Genomic DNA, 8940 nt, shown 5'->3' with positions numbered 1-8940 from the left:
TTCAAGCTCACTCCCCCTCCACCGCCTCCCTCCGCTCCCCGCCCCCCTAACCTCCCTCTCCTTCACCATGGCTCCCCGGCTTTCTCACCCCACCACCCGCCGCAGCCCTTTAGCATTAATCTGGCTGGCCACCTATCGGCCCACAACTGGAATGACCCCAAGAGAAAGTATCAGGGGATGAGAGGGAGGGAGGAAGACTTTTTTTTTTTTTTTTTTTTTTTTTAAACTGCCTGTGAAGGGAGAAAACAATTTGGAGAGAAGAGACTTGAACCCCGGGTCAGACGCAGCTCTTCCTCCCCTCCCTCTCTTCTCACCACTTGGACCCAGCCCAGGAAATCAGCCTGTGATCAGGACCAGCTGGACCCCAGGCGGTTACAGAAAGTGATGGATAGGAAGATGATTCCGGCTCCAGAATGTGGTCCTCTGTGAAGGGCCGCTGGGCTAGCTACTGTGGGGAAGGGACCTGTAAGTGGATGCACCCAAGAGGTACAGTAGAAATGCCGCAGGAGTCCTAGGGATGGACAGGCAAGACAGCTGCCTTAGGGTCTCACTTGCTGTGTGATCTTGAGGAAGTCACTGCCCACTCTGGGCATCCATTTCTTCATCTCCTTTGGAAGCCTCAGTTTCTTTTTTTGTCAAATGAGGACACACATGATCCTTACCCAGCCTCCTTCGAAGATGTGTTGTATGAGGAACAAATATAATTGTCTGTTTTTGAAAAAAGATGCAGGAGGCTATATATGGAGGAAGGGACATTTAGGGAACAGGGTCCTGGGCAGCTTGCGCCAAGTTCCATAGGATGCCCTCTTCCCTACCATTTGTAGGATTTGGAGCCAATCACTTCACATCTCTCCAAGGGTCAATTTTCTAATTTGTCAGAGGAGACAGAGGGTTGGACTAGATGATCTCCAGAGTTCCTCAGGAAGGGTAGAAATGAGCATTTATTAGGTATCCACTATGTGCCAGATAAGTAAATGCTAAGCATTTACAAACACTTTATCTTTTGATATTTTTCTTCTTCATCATCATCATAGCTAATATTTATACGGAGGCATCTAGATGGTGAAATGAATAGAGTTCTGGGCTTGGAGTCAAGAAAAGCTGAGTTCAAAACCAGCCTTAAGATACTTAGTAGCTGTTTGACCCTGGACGAGTCACTTCACCCTGTTTGCCTCAGTTTGCTCATCTGTAAAATGAGCTGGAGAAGGAAATGTCTAACTATCTAGTATCCCTACCAGGAACCCCCATGGACAGCATTGGTGTGCTCTGTTCCATGGGGTCAGGAAGCATCAGACAAGACTGAATTGCTGAACAACAACAACACTTATATAGCACTAACTATGTACCAGATGCTGTGCCAAGGGTTTTTTAATTATCTTCTTATCTGATCTTCACAAAAGCCTGGGATGGCAAGTAGGTGCTTTTATTATTCCCATTTTACAGATAAGGAAACTGAGGCAAATAGATGTTGAGTGACTTATCTAGAGTCATATAGCTGGTGAGTGTCTCAGTCCAGATCTGAACTCAGATTCCTTATTCCAGGCCCAGTGTTCCATCCCCTGTACCATCTAATTGCTTCTCTGACATTCTATCAGTCTTTGATTCTGTGAAGGGTGATCGATCCATTCATTCACAAATATTTATTAATCTATTAATGAGGGGCAGCTGGGTAGCTCAGTGGATTGAGAGCCATGCCTAGAGACAGGAGGTCCTAGGTTCAAATCTGGCCTCAGACACTTCTCAGCTGTGTGACCCTGGGCAAGTCACTTGACCCCCATTGCCTACCCTTACCACTCTTCCACCTATAAGTCAATACACAGAAGTTAAGGGTTTAAAATTTAAAAAAATGAAAGAAAAAAAAATCTATTATGAGATGCCAAGCATTCAGTGAGATAGTCCTTCTTCCTGTGGAACTTGTATTCTGATGGGCAGAATGCTCCTCATTTGTAGATGACTAAGTACAAGATGGGGGGGGGGGAGCGGGCTGGAGAGAACTAACAACCTGGTGAACTGAGAAAGGTCTCTTGAAGTAGGTGACAGTGTCATTGATCTTGGAAGGGAAGCTGAGGTGAGGAAGGAGAGAATTCGGCTGCTGTTGTCTTTGTTCAGTCATTTCAGTTTTGTTGGACTCTTCTCGACCCTATTTGAGGTTTTCTTGGCAAAGATACTGGAGTGGTTTGCCTTTTCTTTTTCCAGCTCATTTTACAGATGAGGAAACTGAGACAAACAGAGTTAAGTGACTTGCCCAGAATCAAATAGCTAGTATCTTAAGGCTTGACATTCTAACCACTGTGCCACTGGCTGGTTTGCCTCTGAGATCCCTATAACTTGGACATTTTGAAATTATCTAATTCTAAACTGAAGGTATGAAGATGGAGACGGAAGGTTGTATATGAGAAGCTGCTGGGCAGCCAGTTTGTCTGGAGCATAGAATGAGAGAGAGAAAGTAATATGTCACCATCATGGAGCCAAATCATGAAGGACTTTAAATGACAAATAACAAAGAGAAGAATTTGTGCTTTATTTTGAAGGAAAAATGGGGAACCACTGAAGATTCTTGAGCAGAGGAATGGCTTGATCACAATGTCAATAGGGCAGCTTGTGAAAGATGGATTAGAAAGGGTGGGGGGAGATTGAATGCAAGGGAAGGAAGGAAGAAAATGAGTAATTATTAAATACATATTATATACTTGGCACTGTGTTAAACCCTTCACAAACATTAGCATGTTTGTTCCTCCTACCAACCCTGGGAGGTAGGTTCTTTTACTATCCACACTTTTACAGTTGAGGAAACTGAGGCAAAGAGGCTAAGCGACTTACCCTGGGTCAAAAAGCTAGTGATTGTCTGAAGCTGGATTTAAACTTGGGTCTTTTTGACTCCAGGCTCTGTTTTCTATCCATGGGTCATCTAGCTGCCTCCCTCCCTTGCAGAGAGACCATTCAGGAGGGGATTTTAGCAGTCTAGGGGAGAGGTGATGAGGGTCTGGACCAGGATAGTTTTTTTTTTCAAATGTCAATTTAGAATTTATTATGCTGGTTTGGCAATTATTATTTTTTTTGTGATTTGAAAATTTTAATTTAATTAATTAATTTAAAATATTTTCCCATGGTTACATGATTCATGTTCTTTCCCTCCACTCCTCCCCACCCCACTCCCATAGCCAACGAACATTTCCACTGGGTTTTACATGTGTCATTGATCGAGACCTATTTCCATATTATTAATATTTGCACTAGGATGATCATTTAGAGTCTACATCACCAATCATATCCCCATCGATGAGATCGAGCAGTTGTTTTTCTTCTGTGTTTCTGCTCCCACAGTTCTTCCTCTGGATGTGGATAGCATTCTTTCTCATAAGTCCCTCAGAATTGTCCTGGATCATTGCATTGCTGCTAGTAGAGAAGTCCAGGATAGTTTTAATGTGCATTAAGACAAGGGGACAGATATGAGAGATATTGTTGAGGTGGAATCAATGAGGCTTGGTATCTGATTGGATATGGAGGTGGGAGGAGTGAATGAGAGTGAAGAGTGAAGGATGATGACTCTTCCGTTGGGAACCTGGGAGATGTGAAGCATGGTGGTGCCCTCAGCAGAAGTAGGGATGACTTTGGAGAGAAAGATATCTAAGTAAGACACAAAATACATAAAGGATCATTCTAGGGATGGGGATAGGGGCTGGAGCTCTGGTTTTATTAGTCTACGTGATTGCTCAGCCATTTTTCAGTCATGTCTGACTTTTCATGACCCCATTGGGGGTTTTCTATTTTTTATTTTTTAGAAAAATTTTCCATGGTTACATGATTCATGTTCTTACTTTTCCCTTCACCTCCCCAAATCCCCCCACCCCATAGCATTTCCACTGGTTTTAACATGTGTCATCTATCAAGACCGATTTCCATATTATTAATAGTTGCATTGTGTGGTCGTTTTGAGTCTACATCCCCCATTGGGGGTTTTCTTGGCAAAGACCCTGGAGTGATTTCCATTTCCTTCTCCAGCTCATTTTACAGATGAGAAAATGGAGGCAAACAATGTTAAGTGACTTGCCTAGGATCATGCTGCTAGTAAATGTCCAAGGCCGGATTTGAACTCAGGAAGACGAGTTTTCTTGACTCCAAGTGCCAACTCCCAAATGAGGAAACTGTACTCTAACTCTGCCTATAGATACTTTCTCTGTAATTCAGAGTATTAGCATTGTTTAAGGACCTAGAGGTTGAGTTGTTTGTCCGAGGCCACATCAGAAGATCAGAGAAAGGCCTTGAATCCAAGTCTTCCTAGCTCTAATACCAGGTCTTTATCCACAATAATATTTAGACCTAGGAGAGACCAACAAGGTCTTCAAGCAAGAAGCAATGGTAGAGGGGGCAGCAAGGTAGTTCAATGGATTGAAAGCCAGGCCTAGAGTCAGAAGATCCTGGGTTCAAATCTAGCCTCCCATCCTCGTCATATGACCCTGGGCAAGTCAACTTAACTCCTGTTGCTTAGCCCTTACTGTTCTGCCTTGGAACCAATATACAGTATTAATTTTAAGATGGAAGGAAAGGATTTTTAAAAAATGAATAAGTGTGGAAGACTTCAAAGGAGATCATATTTAGGTCTGGAAGGATCTTTAGAGGACATTCCTTTATTTTACAGATGAAGAAATTGAGGCCTGGGCCAACTAAGTATCCAAAGTGATACAGCATTAATAGCAAGATTTGAACTCAGGTTCTCTAGTGCCAGGATTTTTTCCATTGAGCCAAACTGTCTATAGTCTAGTCTAGCCTAGACATTAGTCTTCTCGATTATGTAAGTAACAAACCACATAGCATTTTATTTTCTAATGTGGTATACTTTTCAAACTAGTTTCACATGTTTTTGCTTCACTTGAGTTTCCCAATATCCCTGTAAATTAAAAGTAAGGTATTAGTACTTCTATTATCCAGATGGAAAAATCAGGGCCCATTTCAATTTAGTGACTTGCTCAAGGTCTCACAATGTCTTAGTAGCTGAGCAGGGACTAGCACCCCTGACCCATACCATACTATGTAGGAAGGGATCCCCACAACAATAGCTGGTACCCCACCTTTCTGGCCCCACTGACTGTGTAAACCCAGGAAGGCCATTAACCCTCCTCAACCTCAACACTATGTTTAGTCAGCTCAGTAGCTAGGGAGGGAATAAGCACTTAAGTGCCTACTGTGTGCCAGGCACTCTGCGCAGATTTCCAAATGATATTTTATCCTCACAACGACCTTGTGAGGCAGGTACTATTATTATCCATATTTTAACAGCTAAGGAAATTGAGGCAATCAACAGGTAAGGGTCTTGCCTAGGACCAGGTCAGTATCTAGGGTGCAGAGGGAGAGAATAAGCATCTATTAGTCACCTGCTATATATATGCCAGGCACAGTGCTCAGAGCTTTACAAATATTATCTCATTTAATCCTGATAATAGCCCTGCAAGTTAGGTGCTATTATTATCATCCCTATGTTGCAGCTAAGGAAACTAAGGCAGACCAAAGGTAAATAACTTGCCTAGGGGAAGAAGGGAGCAGATAAGCATTTATTAAGTACCTACTATGTGTCAGGCTCAGCACTTACAAATATTACCTCATTTGTTCTTCAAAACAACCCTGTAAACTAGGACATAGCTGAGGCTGGATTGGAACTCGGGTCTTCCTGACTCCTGGCATGTCTCTGGCCACTGCACCACCTCGGTGCCTCCTCAGGGAGGGGCTGAGGAGGTTAATGGGACCGCCTGGATTCTCTTCTGGGTGGCCGGCTGCCTCTTGCTCCCTGCCAGCTGGGCTGAAGCGGAAATTTCTCTCTGCTTGTTTTCATGGAGAGGGAGCAGAGCCTGGTGTTTGGTATTGTTTCTTTCCTCTTGTTTCCCAAACTTTGATGGTGTTTTGACCTGGGCAGGATGCTTGGGGGTTGGCTGTGGTCTTCGCTTTGCCAGCAACAAGGGAAGAGAAAAGAGAAGCCACTTCTGACTTTAAAGCCTGTAACCCTATGGGAAAGGAATGAAAAAAATAAATAAAAAAACCATCTCCGAGAATCCAAGAATCCAAAGTAGAAGGGATTCTAGAAGGCGTCTGTTTCAATAGCTGCCCTTGAGCAGGCTCCCCTTACAACATCCTCGATAAGTGAGCGCCCATCTCTGCTGAAAGACCTTCGATGGTAGGGAGCATACCCCCCCTCTCCTTACCCCTCCCAGCCCCTCACTCCAGCACATTCCACTTTTTACCAACTGTTAAGACATTTTTCCTTTGCTGGAGCCAAAACTTGATTCTCCATAACTCTTGCCCATTGTGCCTATTCTGGAATCTGCAGAGAAGAAGAGCAGGTCAAATTCTCCTTTTCCAGAATAATCTTAGAGGGGTGAGCTTAAGATTTAGAGCTGGGAGAGACCTTAGGTAGGATCTAGCCCAGCCCTTTCATTTTCCAGAGGAGAAAACAGACCCCCAAGTGACCTGACATTCAGAGTTACATGGGCAGTAGTAAGCGTGAAACAAAGAAAACTCTGGTCTTTTCACTCAGAATCCAGGGCCCTTTATTCCAACTATACCAATGCTGCTTTCTCTTCTCTAGCCTAAACACCCCTATTTCCTTTAAAGAATTTTTGTGTGCCGTAATTTCCAGGCCTATCATCATCTTTTTTTTAAAATTCAGTATTATTGATTTTTTCCCAATTCTATTACTATTTTAATAGCTGTGCCCTACATGCTCATCAGTTTGTCAATACCCTTCCTGAAACATGGTGCTCAGAACACATGGACTATGACCAGGGTAGGGAAGAGAGGAATTGTTATATCCCTTATTCTGGATACTCTGCTTGTTAATGCAGTCTAAGATGGTACTAGCTTTTTGGGGCTCCCATATGCTAGTTGGTACAATGGATAGAGCATGGCACCTTGAGTCAAGAAGACCTGAATTCAAATCTAGCTTCAGTTGCTTACTAGGTATGTGGCTGGGCAAGTCAGTTAACCTTTGTTTGCCTCAGTTTCTTCATTTTGTAAAACAAGGATAATAGTGGCACCTACCTCTCAGAGTCGTTGTGAGGATCAAATAAGATAATAATTGTAAAAGTGCTTAGCACAGTGCCTGGCACATAGTAAGCATATATAAATGTTAATTACTATTATGAAATGAAAAAGCATTTATAAAGTACTAATTATGGAACTATAAATAGAAAAATGAGAGTGTGCATTGAGGACCTCACGCTGTAATTGGAGGAGACAGCATATATAGGAGGGGAGGGCTTAGAGGTGGTTACAGTTGGCCAAATTCAGAGGTCCTTGGAGTTTGTAGACACATCAGTTGTTAATCTCAGGGGACTGGAGGGCAGATGATAAGTCTTGATGGTCTTCCATCTTTCTAGAAGTATTGTAGTTTGGTGGCTTCTTTCTCATCCAAATGGTGTGAGCAATCAGATCGATGATCAGGTTAGAGTAGTGAGAGCTTCGGGAGAGGGCAAGGCAGATGAAGAAATACCAACACTATTCGAATATATACAATATATCAGTGAGTTGCACAAAGTCATCAGCCTCATTCTTTCCTTCTGAGTTATCAAAGTCCAGGAGCAAGACAAAAGTCAAGATGGCTGGGGATGGTCCAGGATGCAGTGGATGACCTTGATGTCATCCCTGTCTGACCAAGTTCTAAGTGCTCCACAGCACTTGCTTCAGCCACCTCCCTGGCTTTTGGAACAAACAGTTCTCATCTGCTGTCAGCCAGGGGAAGTCTTCAGATGCTTGGGGAAGACGCCCCCCAACTCCCAAATAGGTGTGAAGTCTGTCAGTTACCCTCAGCCTGGTTTAGCCTGTCTGCTAGTGTGGTTACTGCACATGCTACAGCTTCTGGGGGCCACAGGTGAGATCTGGGTGACAGGTAGACCCCAAAGACAGACAAGCGGCCCCCAAAAGGGCTTGGCTAGCCCTCACACCACAGGTGCTGGTCCTCCCTCAACACCCCATCCACATCCCACTGGGACACTAGTGCTCTGAGAGTGGGGATTGTTCCATTCTTCATAGCTGTCTCCGCAGTGTATAGTATAGCTGTGCTGTACTAGGCACAGAGAGGCAAGATGTCCTAGGCTTCTAGATGTAGAGCCATAAGGGAGCCTAGAGGTCATCTGGTCCAATTCCCCCATTTTACAGAAGAGGAAAGTGACATCCAAAGAGGTCCCGTCTTACTGAAGATCAGGCAGCACTGAGTAGCAGAGCCTAACTCCGTCTACATCCAGCATCTTCTCTCTGTATCCAAGGATCCACACAGAGTATGTTGGTGGCAATCAGGATTCTGTACCAGGTCTTCCAGCTCCCAACCCCAGAGCTTTCCACTCCTCTTCACCTCAAATTCACTTAATACATTGAAATGCCTCCACCCTGGGGACAATTCACATTGGCAAACTGTAGAACCAGCAGAAGATAATAACTAAATAAAAACTAGGGCCTGAGCGCCCTCATTCCTAAGTCTAATGACGGGTTTCCGGCACAGTGCTTGGCACATAGAAAACACTTAATGATTGCTTGCTGATTGATTCATTGGTTTCCAGCTCCCTATATGGAAAGCCCAGAGTTTAGATCTTTGGCACATTTAAACGGGTTTTAAGGTTTACAATGACATCTCCTTGGCTCCGAATGAACTACTTGACCCCTTCATTTTAAGTGACCCATCCAGGGCCAACCTGGGAGGACAGGAATTGGAGTGGCTAAGGGAAAAAGTTTTGAAGCTATAAATTACTCTCCGCCTGTGACATCAAGATTGTTGCCAGTGGGGCTCTGGGGAGCTCCCCCTCTTAGCTCTCCCATCCCCTCAGGAGGGGCACTGACTGTGCTGGTCTCTCTCCAAAGTTGTTAATGGTTCTGAAGAGTGATTGCCAGAGCCTCTCCTGCTTGCCAATCAGATAATGCCAGAGGTGCCCCGGGTAATTTTCTTAGGAGAAATGTAAA

Source organism: Gracilinanus agilis, chromosome 2, assembly GCF_016433145.1.
Source record: "Gracilinanus agilis isolate LMUSP501 chromosome 2, AgileGrace, whole genome shotgun sequence".
Taxonomy (NCBI): Eukaryota; Metazoa; Chordata; class Mammalia; order Didelphimorphia; family Didelphidae; genus Gracilinanus; species Gracilinanus agilis.
Note: the sequence above shows the minus strand (reverse complement) of the source record.